Source organism: Cupressus sempervirens, chromosome 2, assembly GCF_028749045.1.
Source record: "Cupressus sempervirens isolate cs-2001-9-10 chromosome 2, ASM2874904v1, whole genome shotgun sequence".
Taxonomy (NCBI): Eukaryota; Viridiplantae; Streptophyta; class Pinopsida; order Cupressales; family Cupressaceae; genus Cupressus; species Cupressus sempervirens.
The window spans coordinates 782,479,696-782,492,129 of record NC_143119.1 but is presented as its reverse complement, the minus strand read 5'-3'; the positions used below and the strand labels follow the sequence as shown (position 1 = coordinate 782,492,129).

The 12,434-nt window shown below is 36.6% G+C and overlaps 2 pseudogenes across 5 annotated transcripts; one reads left to right on the top strand and one right to left on the bottom strand.

Annotated features, from left to right (window-relative positions):
- Positions 1-261: 261 nt before the first annotated feature.
- On the top strand, positions 262-5,240 carry LOC149575822 (pentatricopeptide repeat-containing protein At2g13600 pseudogene; annotated as a pseudogene). 5 transcript variants are annotated; one of them, XR_016360244.1, is made up of 3 exons: positions 262-2,645; positions 2,963-3,030; positions 4,707-5,240. The product of XR_016360244.1 is annotated as a pentatricopeptide repeat-containing protein At2g13600 pseudogene, transcript variant X5 (transcript). The 5 variants fall into 5 exon arrangements; XR_016360242.1 differs by lacking the exon at positions 4,707-5,240 and adding an exon at positions 3,699-4,143; XR_016360243.1 differs by lacking the exon at positions 4,707-5,240 and adding an exon at positions 3,418-4,143.
- Positions 5,241-8,404: 3,164 nt separating this feature from the next.
- Positions 8,405-9,596, bottom strand: LOC149575821 (MADS-box transcription factor 23 pseudogene; annotated as a pseudogene).
- Between the last annotated feature and the right edge of the window lie 2,838 nt (positions 9,597-12,434).

Sequence of the window (12,434 nt, the reverse complement as noted above, 5' to 3'; positions counted from 1 at the left end):
AACACGGTTAGAAATTATTTTACCACTTCAATCTTTTCTCATATCACTTGTCAAACCTATCCATTATTTTAAATAGAGGTTCAATATGAAATATTTGTAGCCATCCTATAAGGGAGCACAAGTCTCTTCAACCAAGAGATAAGGACTAAGAGTATCCATTCCATCAAATTCGTCGGACAAATCGCCATCAAATTCGTCGGACAGATCGTGATCTCATCTTTCTTTAATGTAATGAGAACCACACACAACATACTTGATCCTTGTTAGACTCTTTAAGAAGACCAAAAACCCATTCACAAAACCCTCCCAATTTTATAAATTTAAGAACACAAATTTTTAACTAAAATTACAGAACACAATTCATGAAATCAACCTTCAAATATTTTTGGAAAAAATCAACAGGGAAAACGCCATCCATGGAAACACAACTAAGAATTTAGCAATGTATTGTTGCAGCAGTTAATGAGAGCGATGGCATGGAACACCGCAAAGATGAAACAACTATCTTTGTTTCGTGGAATTCACAGTGAGAAAACAAGCTGTGGCATACCCAAACCTTTGCCTCACGGTTTTACAACACAAGACAAGAATGAATCCATAAAAGCTCTGTGTACACAAGGGCAATTGAAAGAGGCATTGGATGTGTTAACAAGGACGGATTGGCAGGAGATACAATGCTCCACATATGCATATATTTTGCAGGCATGCGGCAAGAACAAGGGCAACAACAGATTCTCAGAGGTCAAGTTGGTGCACTCTCATATCATCCACACAGGGCTAACCTCTCACAGATTTGTAGCCAACGGACTCCTTAATCTCTATGCCAAACACAAGGGAGGGAAAGGCAGTGTGGAGGATGCACGCAAAGTGTTTGACCAAATGATCGAACGGGACATCTGCTCCTGGAGTGTAATTATTGCAGCCTATTCCAGACAGGGCGCTGCTCAGGCTAAACAAGGTTTGGAATTATTTGGTGAAATGCAGCGTTCTGGATTTCAAGCCAATGAGTTCACATTTGCTAGTGTGATTTCGGTGTGTGCCAAACTGGGAGCCTTGGAGCAAGGTATGGAAGTTCATAAATGCGGAATCGTAAGCGGTTACGAATTTGATGTCACTGTGGCGAACTCCCTGGTTGATATGTATGCGAAATGTGGGAGTTTAGAGGATGCACGTAGAGTGTTTGATAGAATGTCACAGCGAAATGCAGTGTCCCAGACTGCCATGTTCACAGGATATGCGCAGAAGGGGTTTGTTGATGAGGCGCTGGGGTTGTTTTGGGATATGCCTGAACGAGACATGGCATCTTGGACAGCTATGGTTGCTGGACTTGTGCAAAACGGACGGATTGATGAGGGTTTAAAACTTTTTAGGGTAATGCCTGAACGAGATGTGGCTTCGTGGACAGCGATGATCACAGGATTGGCACAGGACAGACGGAGCGCAGAGGCTCTGGAGCTTTATAAAGAAATGCAAGCTGCATCGGACATACGTCCAGATGCTAAAACATTCTCCAGTGTTCTTCCTGCGTGTGCCAATTTGGCTGCTTTGGAACAAGGTATGGAAATTCATGAAGAAATAATCAGATCTGGATTTCAGTCTGCTTTGTTTGTGGAGAGTGCCCTTGTTGATATGTATGCAAAATGTGGCAACTTGGAGAAAGCTCGTGATGTCTTTGACAAAATGTCGGAAAGAGACGCGGTCTCGTGGTCTACTATAATTGAAGGTTATGCAGGGCACGGCCTTGCCAAAGAGGCCATTGAGCTCTTTGAACAGATGCAACAACAATCGGGTATAATACCCAATCATGCCACCTTCGTTTCTGTTTTGTCTGCCTGCTGCCATGCTGGCTTAGTGAGTGAAGGTGTACGATACTTTGAGTGTATGAGTCGAGACTATAATGTCACACCTAAAATGCAGCACTATGCCTGCATTGTTGATCTTCTCGGACGTGCGGGACACCTTGATGAGGCAGAAGAGTTCATCAATAAAATGCCAATACGACCTGATGCAACTGTGTGGAGATCATTGCTTGCCGCCTGTAAAACATATAACAATATAGATTTAGCAGAACGGGTTGCGGCCCATCTTTTTGAGTTGGATCCCCAAAACATTGGGCCTTATGTGCTGCTATCAAACATGTATGCGCTGGCTGAAAGGTGGGATGATGTTGAAAACATGAGGAAAATAATGAAAGAAGTCGGGGTAGAAAGTAGGCCTGGATGGAGCTGGATTGAGGACAATAAACAAGTGTATGCTTTCCTTGCTGGGGATCGATTGCATCCTCATACAGAAGATATATATGCAGAGCATATGCAGGACAATAGACTTTTACGTGATGATGTGTAGGAGAACCAATGGAGAGAGATTATTTTATGATTGTTAGCAAGAAGCTGGCAGTTGCATTTGGTTTTATCCACATTTTACAAGTAAAACCGTCTAGGGTATAAAAACATGTTCGACTGTGTGAGGAGTGCAACTCTGCTACAAATTTGTTTCCAAGATTATTGAACAAGACATCAGTGCCAATTAAAACATTCGTTCAGGATGAACAAAGCTGTCGTAGAGATTGAAACAAACGGTCCAAAAAACTTCATAAAAGAAAGCACATGTTTGCAAGCAGTTTTGTATCATCAATGAAGGACTAGGTATTATAATATTTTCTTGGCCACAGAATCGCAAATTATAATTTCTTGAGATTTATCTTATGTTTCAAGACTGCACCTCAAAATCTTCTTGAGAAAATTAAATTTTATTCGAGAGCCATGGAACATGGATATCTTTGCTAGGCTTTGCATTTTATATGGGATACTAATAGAATGATTGCCTGCATCATTAATTTTTCGTATCATTTCTCATTCAAAGAATGAGCTTCTAGATGCGCAACAATTGAAACCGTATATCGTTTTTCTTGGCATTTCTTCTACATGTATTCAGAAAATTTGATATGTTAAATATTTTACAGGTATAAGATAGACTGTGTTGACATGGAAGATGGATTTCTACGCAAGCATATATTGGCAGGAGATCCTGGTAATTTTGTATTTTATGATTTTTATTTCTCTTATTATATACTTTTATAATGGGGTCTGTTTTTCTATCCATTATAAAATTATATCTTCATTCTAGGACTCAAATATGATGGGCAATAGAACCTCACTTGCAGAATTTGATGCAAAGTGACATCTTTCTTTGGTGTTGGTTTTCCTTTCCGGGTCATGTTACTTTGAATGCATAACTAGATAATCATCTAATTGATTTACTTTTGTAGTTGATGAATTAATGAAATTATTTCTGTGGGAAGCATGCTGAAAAATAAGGGGAATCAATCAGATTGTATCTTAGAGGAATTCATACTGCCCGTCAAGTAACACAGTTTCTGAAGCTAAAAATATACCCTGTATACTGCTATCTTGACAGCTCTTGTAATGCACTGAAGAGGTTCAATTGCCCACCATATGTTGCATCATCTGCAAATTCATTCTTTCAAGGTTACTCTAGTTTCATTCCAATTGGCTAAATCTAGCAAACCATTTTTGCTGCCATTTTCATTCTACATTCTTTAATTTACAGTTCCAAGCTTCCATAGACAAGCTATTGGAACACGACTAATGCCTGCATGTAATTTCTTTTATAACACCTTGATTTAGTTAAGTCAAATGCCACAATTCCATCATGGTTTATTAAACTATCTTGAGCAGGTTTGGTTACCATGAGTGAAAGAAAAGATCTTCGCAATTGGTGACAAAAAGAACCAAACATTCAAAGATATCTTGCAAAACAGTTAGGAAAGCAAAGCTCTCATGGATAATATTGAAGGCCATCACAACTAACCGACAGCTATATGGCTTTAGCTATTTCTTTAAACGAATGGAAAACAGTTTAAGCAATAGAAATCTATGTTACCTTCAAATTTTCTGCGAAGTATTTTTGTGAGATTTGAAGCATAAATGTTGAACATTAAAGACTTGAGATGTTTCTTTCTTGGTATAGGATCTTTTTATTCATCTGATGAAATTTTGGGAGCAAGATTTATCCACGTGTAAACTGCGAACTAGTGAAAATAGTCAATGTTTGAACCCTTCAAACAGAATGATTTGTAATATTTTTTCATGTATTCAGTATTAAAAATTGTTTCTAGTACAATGACATTTATTTGGGAAAGTACCTCAATTTTAATAATAATATATTTTTCATTGTTATTGATGAATTCGGTTTGTTTTTACCGTTTTACCTTAAATATATTGTTATTCTTTCATATTCTTCAGGAAAATTCTCTGTATTCCGTGTTGGTTGGCACTTGGTATAAAACAAAATCTTTGGGTGGCGAGTTAAGAGCTTGGGACAGTTTAGCAAATTTACTTTGTCTTGCAAGTTTTCACAATAAAGTTGGGCATTTTAGGTCCTTGGGACCTTTTTCTTCGACTTCCTAAAAAATTGTCTTTGTCAGAGAAGGAAGCTGTAGCTTTTCAAGATTGTGGACTACCTCATGATGTTCTTTATGTTTTCATTGCAATTGATTTTTAAACAAGAAGAATTATGGTTTACAGCACCTCATTTCTTATACAACTAAGATGGGATTTTAACCAAACTTTTATAGGATTTATATTCCCTTGAAGGGATCTCCACCAGCATATGGTTTAGCAGTTGGCATGTGGGAGATGTAAAGACTATGGTACAAAAATTCAAGAAATTTAAATTTCTTGCAGGTTCTGAGAATAAAGATCTCATCAAGTTACTTGAGAAGGAGAAGTTGAACAATGTGTTTTTTCATGGTAAAAAGCATTCAGTTTAATCCAGGGGGGACATTTATCGTAGAATCAAAGACAACCATATTCTGCTCTCTGAGCTACTGAACATTTTCTAGGTATTTGTTCACCAATATAACGAGATACAACCCTTCAAGACTGTCTCAAGGTCCTCTCATCTCAGCTTTCTGAAGCCTAATATATCTTGAGTGAGCAATTGCTCTTGTTGAAAATCTCAAAAAAGCTGTTAGTTCCATGGCTCATGAAAAGACTCCTGGGTATGATGACTTTCCTTGTGAATTTTACAAGGCTTTCTGAACATGTTGGGGCTCAGACTTACATGAAGTCTATCTCAAGGACTATCATAATCAATCTCTAGGACAATCGATTCACAAAGGTATTTTCAAATTCATCACCGAGCTTGATGACCTTGAAGATATATGTAATTGGCAACCAATCACTTAGTTTAATGTCTCATACAAGATCATTACCAAAGCTTTAGCTCTCAAAATATGTCACTTACTGTAGTGCCTGCCCCTAGTTTACATTTCTGTTATCATTGCCGAATTCTTTTAGGCCAGTTTTATGCTTGATTATTGGTAGTATTGTTTTGGAGATTATCAGACATTGTTTCACATTCAGTTGATTATATGATGAGATAACTTGGTACTTTATATTTCATGTATACATCATGATTATTACAGTGATTTTAGTTATGATTAGTTAGATGGATTATCATATGTGTTTTCTTATGGATACTTACCCCATACTACATGTGTATGGTGTGCGTGTATGTTTTATTTATGTATGACATTTATGATGTGGTTAAGGAAGGGAGTCATAGTCACCTGCTATTGGGATCTACACGATGCACTACTTCCTACCATTGTTTGTTTAGTTTAGAATATCGTGTTTGTAAATGCATGGATTTTATGCAAATTGTAGGTACCAGGTATCCACTTCTCTGAATTGTCAAGATGAGCATACTTTATCGCATTATCTCAATGGTAAGAGAAGGGAGATAAATTCTTAAGTCCAAATTCTAACCTTTGAACTCATTTGTCATAAAAAATTAGGACAAGTATCTGAGTTGATTACCTTCCGAATGCGTCGCATGATGTTAATTCGTGATTATAACCCTTTAGTTTGATTTTGTATGTGTTTTACTATGATGGATTTTCGTATTTTGTTCTATGAGTCTTTGGTGATTTTTCTATTAATTAAGTCAAATTAAATGAATGATTTAATTTAATGGAAAATTGTTATGATATTTTTAATATTTAATTAATTGAGAAATTAATTAAATAAAAAAAATTAAATGTAAAGATTAAAGTTATAAGTTTAATTTTAAAACGTGATAATATTTAATTAATTTAATAATAATATATTTAGATTTCATTTTTAAATAAATGCTAAATATTATTATTATTTAAGTTAATAAATATTGTTAGAAGTTGTAATCTTTCCTTGGTGTATTTATAAACCAAGGTTAGACCTCCTTTATTTATTATTATAATATATTAGGATATAAACCAAGGTATCCTAATATATTTCTTTTTTGTCCATTTTCCACTACATCTTATTTTGTCATCTAGTGGAATATGTGAGGATAAATATGTATTGTAATTTCTAATTTTAGATTATTCCTCCTTAAGAGGAATCTCACACTTGGCCTCACACACATATGAATGGTGGCATTCATAAACATGAGAGTTACATTCTAACTCCTCTCTCTCATCTCTATTTAAGAGATGACCCTCCTATCTCATTCAACAATGAGGTTTCTTCCTCTTATCAAATATTGTATGAGCATTGCTCTCTATCTCTCTCTCTCTTCCTTCTTAGGCTTTTCATGCCTCATTCATAATGTCACAAGGGGTTTTCTTTGCTTTCCCCTTTCCAAATATCTTGTCTCATGGTGTTGGAGCTTGAAGCTTTCTCTCTCCTATTTTATGGTAATATCTTTTCATGCATTTACTCACTTAGATTCTTTCCTGGTATTGCTTATTTACAGATTTCTTTTTCCATTTCTAACATGGTATCAAAGCAGTTTAATCTTTGTTTTGAGTGTTTGCATGAAGGTACGATTCGAAGGAGACTCTTGAGAGAGATTTCACTAATTTTTTTTAATCTTCTCAAGTTGGAAGAAATTGATTTTTTTAATCTATTTTGTTTATAGTTATAAAAACGTATTCTGGGAGCCGCCATGGGAGCTGGATTCGCAGCAGCCACTGTTCTATATGAACAGAAACTTATTTATAGGTCAGCTGCGCGTTCATTTGAATCAATCTCTGGATGCCCGGTAGCTCCATCTGCGCCTCAAATTCCAGAACCATTATTTAGTAGGAAGACTTGTGCAGAACACGCACATGCTTGGAATATTGCTGTTGACAAAAGCCTGGGCATCACCTAGAAAAAAAGGAATTGGTACTTGTGCCCATATTGTGGTTTTTTATTCGGGTTGCAAGCTTGCTAATTTTTTGGGTCGATTGGTTTTTTGTTTCAGAGAATCAGTGGGGGCAAAACGTTTTTTTTCTGTGAATAAAATTTGGGTTTTCAAGGAAAAAAATTAAATGAGCATAGAAAGTTTTTATTGTATGCAAATAAGGTGGATTGGATTCATTTAAGGGTGTTAAAATCTGGTTCTGAGTATTTGGTATTTGTTGTTTGAAGTTTGTGTTCGAGCGAAAATTCTGTGGGTACGAGAGGATCGTTGTGTCCTTGTTACGTAATGTCATGTCTGTCTGAGGGTTGCTTTGTTGTGTCTTTCTATAGGCCCAGTGTTAATGGGACTATGGGTCTTTGAGTCAGAGGATCACGGAAGGTGGACTGTCTCCGGCTGAATTGAGTCTCAGGATTTTTGTCGATACAAAGCTTTTGCCTGAGGATTCCTTTTCGGTCTCAATGACTCCAGCTCTCCTCTCTTTCCCATTCTATATTTCACGCCCTTTGTGTGAGCTCCTTGCTGGTTCAAATCTGTACAATTTCTTCAATGTGCAAGCAATGCATGATATCTTATATCATCATCGACTCCATGTTTTTACCTCCTTCCTCCACGGGGATCTATGTTTTCCTTCAATCCCCTCGTATTCACAATGGAGAGGAAATGTATGGCCAGGATCTTGGCTTTTCCTCTTCATTGGGTTTCCAGATCTTATTGAGAGCACAAAGAACAAAGAGAGAGATCAAGTAACAGTTGCAAATGGCTAAGATGGAAGCAATAGCAGTGATTTGCGTGTTGGCTCTTTTGAGTGCGGCTCGTGCCTCCGAGAACTTCAGTGACTGGCAAGGTCTTTTGTGATAACTGTCACACTGGATTTCCCACCAGAATCTCTCCCGCCATTGCTGGTGCCACAATAGCAGTGGAGTGCAAAGATACAAATGGAAAGCAAACCTTCTATGCCACAGGACTGAGTGGCAAGGACGGAAAATTCAGCTTCTGCAGTAAACCCACACCATGCAACCCCGCGTCTGTCAGTGTATACACCATCAGTGGGGTTATAGATCATGCCCTCTACAATATCAGGGACCTTGTCCTGATCTCCATCCCTGGGAGCAAAAGAATTAATGTAAGCCTGAGCCAACTCTCTGAGATTGCCCTTCACGAGCTTGTAAGTCGGTCTCATGTATTCTTTGATTGGTATGAGTTTTATCTCCGCTGCTACCAATAAACCCAATGTACCCTGTGACCATGGGATTGCATAGAATAGATCCGAAAACTCGTTATCTTTTGTAGATCTAACCAATCTTCCATCTGCCAAAACGATCTCATAAGCCACAACAGTATCAGCATATAGCCCATAAAGGTGGGAACTGGTGCGGTGAGCGTGGACCATACCCATTGATCAAACCTCCAATAGTAAGATCATCTAGCTCTCTGTTCCTCTGTACTGGCAGCTATCTATTCCTCTGTTCTGGCAGTTTTGCGCTCCAACAAAAGCTGCTCCTTTCTTGCCCTAATCCGACTCATTCCAAATTCGATTTGTCGTTCAAGTTGTTGCAGATCTTTCATAGCCAGATTTGAAATCTGCTCTCCCATCATGTTCTTTTTCCATAACTGTAACTGCTTGACTTGATGTTCCAGTCTTGCTAGCTCGTGGAATTGGTTTTCATTATCATTTTCAATTAATCCTGATTGGGATCCTTCTGGGCATCTGTTGTACCGCTCCAATATATTTTTCATGCTAGAACTGGCGAATTCAAACAATTTTCCCGTGCTGGAAAAGACGATGAGTGCAATATCTGCATCGCATAGTATGGCCAATTCTTGAGTTTTTTTCAGCAATCCTGCTCTTCTCTTTGAAAATGTGACTTGTCTGCTTGTTGCATTCTCTATCCTCTTGATCTCTATCTTTCCCCGACCCATGTTTTCTTGTGCTTTTCTGCCAGGATTGTGGATTTTGGCCTTTCTAGATTTAAGAGCAACGTTGATGTCGTTGCGGAAGATTTGGATGTGTAGGGGCAGGCCAGATTGGAGGATGCATGGCAGAGGACGCTGCCTCTTGCACAGTGGCGCCGCGCACACCACTTTCCTGTACGACACCGAGGGGTTGAAGATGGGGTCCTTCTGCTGGTAACACCTGGCGCAGGGCATACACTGTAGCCATACTATGACGCTGCCTGTGTCCAGCACCATGTAGCTGTACCGAGCCGGACTCCTGTGGCTTATTAGGAGTTGTCAATAGGCCAACCTTCGAAATGTTAGCTGAATCATCCTTCACCGCTATAAATTAGTAAGCTTTAGACTTTGAATCTATTAATAGATTTCTGCTGCCAGTCCACTTTATAATCTGTATTTATCTCGCATTGAATGCATTCAGTTTCTACCCATATATTCCTGATATGCCAGTACAGTTCATACTCTATTATGAGTTTGAACCATTTTTTTTAATTCATTCTCTGCATTCTCTATCAGAGAGGTTTTTTAACTTTTTTTAGTATCCTCTTATCTGCCAGATCTGAACTCTATCATTATTTACTAACCTTTTTGCAGGGTTAGTTGTAACAAATTTTACATGAAAGTAATTACTCTTAAAAAAGACAAAGGGGGTAATCATTTTTCTAGTATCAAGCTATCATTTAATAATTGTAATTGTGTGATTTCATACTATGATATTTTAAGTATATCTATTCAAGTATATATGGGTGCACACATATATACCAAGATAAATATACAAGCTATTATAATTTTCATACCCATGTTTACCCTTAATGGAGTTTTATACCTGATATCTATATTTAGTTGATCTTCCTTAGATCATTTTACTTAATTGGATTATGAGTAATCTTACACTATTGCCTTCATTATTTAATGATTTTATTTTATTGATCTATCTGCACATGGTTGTAGTTTTATGCTTTTATAGCATCGTTCTATGCCCATGTTGGCACTTTATGGTTTTATACCATTGATATACATGATTTATATGATATTTTGAGTTGCATAGGGAGCCAAAAAAATTTTCAAGGATAACTATGTAGGTCCCCTCAGTATAAATGATACATAGTTTCCTTATCTGGCCCATGGAGTATCCCTCCATCCTATATTGGTATGCACTCATTTTATATGGAGTTTCCCTCCATTTGATCCTATCTGTTCCATTTTGATAGGATAATATTTTTATGGAGTTTCCCTCCATGTTGTTCCATTTTTGCTCTTCAATGAAGAGGATGCTATTATTGGAGTTTTCCCTCCAAATTCAAATAATTTGATCCAATTTGAAGGCAATATGTTGTTATATCCTCATAATCCATTATTTTGATTATCCTAACAAAAATCATGATAATTCTACTTTGATCAGCATGTCTCTCCTTTATGTTATTTTCATATATTAATGTGATAATAATCTGCATACATTATTGCTTAGATCATGAGTCATGCATGTTATGGAGGGACGCCCCCATTAACTTGCAGTGAGATGATTCATTAAGTGGACTGTCTATATCCACATGATTGATGCAATGTTGATGCACGTATCATTAGTTGGCCTTGTCTGTGGTCATTTGTGCATTAGTATAATATACTTTTCATGAGAGCATTGATCACGCTTTTTACTCAATTTGTCCTTGCTGACAATTTTTTTGAGCATATAATTTATCTTGATATCAGGTTATCTCCATTGTTTTGTGGTAACATGTTTTACTCGTTGTTTCTCTATGAGATTTTTATTATTCTTATTCAAAAGGATTTCGAATTTTCATATATGATGGCATTCTACTTGTGGATATTTGTCTTGTTGTTCTCTTTTTTTTTCAGGTAATCCATCAAGGAACCTTCTCGAAGATGTGTCTATGCTTCCACTTGATCACATTCAAAGGACTCATGTGCTTCTCTTGGATCTGCAAATCTACCATATGGCTTGAAGACAATCAAATTACTTCATATTGAAGATTAAGTTGCAGATTTTTGTAAAAAAATGGGTTTAATACCCTTTGATGTAATTACCCCAAGTAAAGATTAAAAGGGGGTGTTAGAAGTTGTAATCTTTCCTTGGTGTATTTATAAACCAAGGTTAGACCTCCTTTATTTATTATTATAATATATTAGGATATAAGCCAAGGTATCCTAATATATTTCTTTTTTGTCCTTTTTCCACTACATCTTATTTTGTCATCTAGTGGAATATGTGAGGATAAATATGTATTGTAATTTCTAATTTTAGATTATTCCTCCTTAAGAGGAATCTCACACTTGGCCTCACACACATATGAATGGTGGCATTCATAGACATGGGAGTTACATTCTAACTCCTCTCTCTCATCTCTATTTAAGAGATGACCCTCCTATCTCATTCAACAATGAGGTTTCTTCCTCTTATCAAATATTGTATGAGCATTGCTCTCTATCTCTCTCTCTCTTCCTTCTTGGGCTTTTCATGCCTCATTCATAATGTCACAAGGGGTTTTCTTTGCTTTCCCCTTTCCAAATATCTTGTCTCATGGTGTTGGAGCTTGAAGCTTTCTCTCTCCTATTTTATGGTAATATCTTTTCATGCATTTACTCACTTAGATTCTTTCCTGGTATTGCTTATTTACAGATTTCTTTTTCCATTTCTAACAAATATTTTATCAATTAACTTTTCAAAAATAAAGTAAAGCACGAAAAAGATATTAATTTATTAAAAGTTTAAATATTGCATAAAGTGTGCATGAGTTTAAAATTTAAGAAATTAATTAAAAAGAGAAGTCAAGTGAATTAAATAAAGTTATTTTACAATTCAATAAACGTGCATGGAAAAGATAAAGAAATGATAATAAAGAGTGAAAGTCTGGTGAGCAAGGAGTCCTCTCGGGTGATCGCACAATTAGCGCCCCGATTTTAGGAGAGAACTCTTTATCACCAATTGAGGGTTCATTTTCGAAGGACCGTGAATTTTGGAGGGAGAAAATTTTGAAAGAGAGAAGGTTTTGAGAGGAGAAATTTCTCTCACAATCTTTTTGGCGTAGCGATTAGCATCAGAGTCCAGGTAGATTCTTGTGATTAATTCACATAGTTAATTATGTTATTTCTTTTCCTGTCTTCTTCGTGTCTGTGAGATGGTTATTTATATAATTTTTTATGATGGGTGTTTCAATTTGGAATTACTGGTATGCATGTAGATTTCTTCTACATACGTAGAGATTAAATATCTTAAAATTTCTTAATCTGTAATTTACAAGTTAGATTGAAATCGGGAAGTGTTTTGAAAT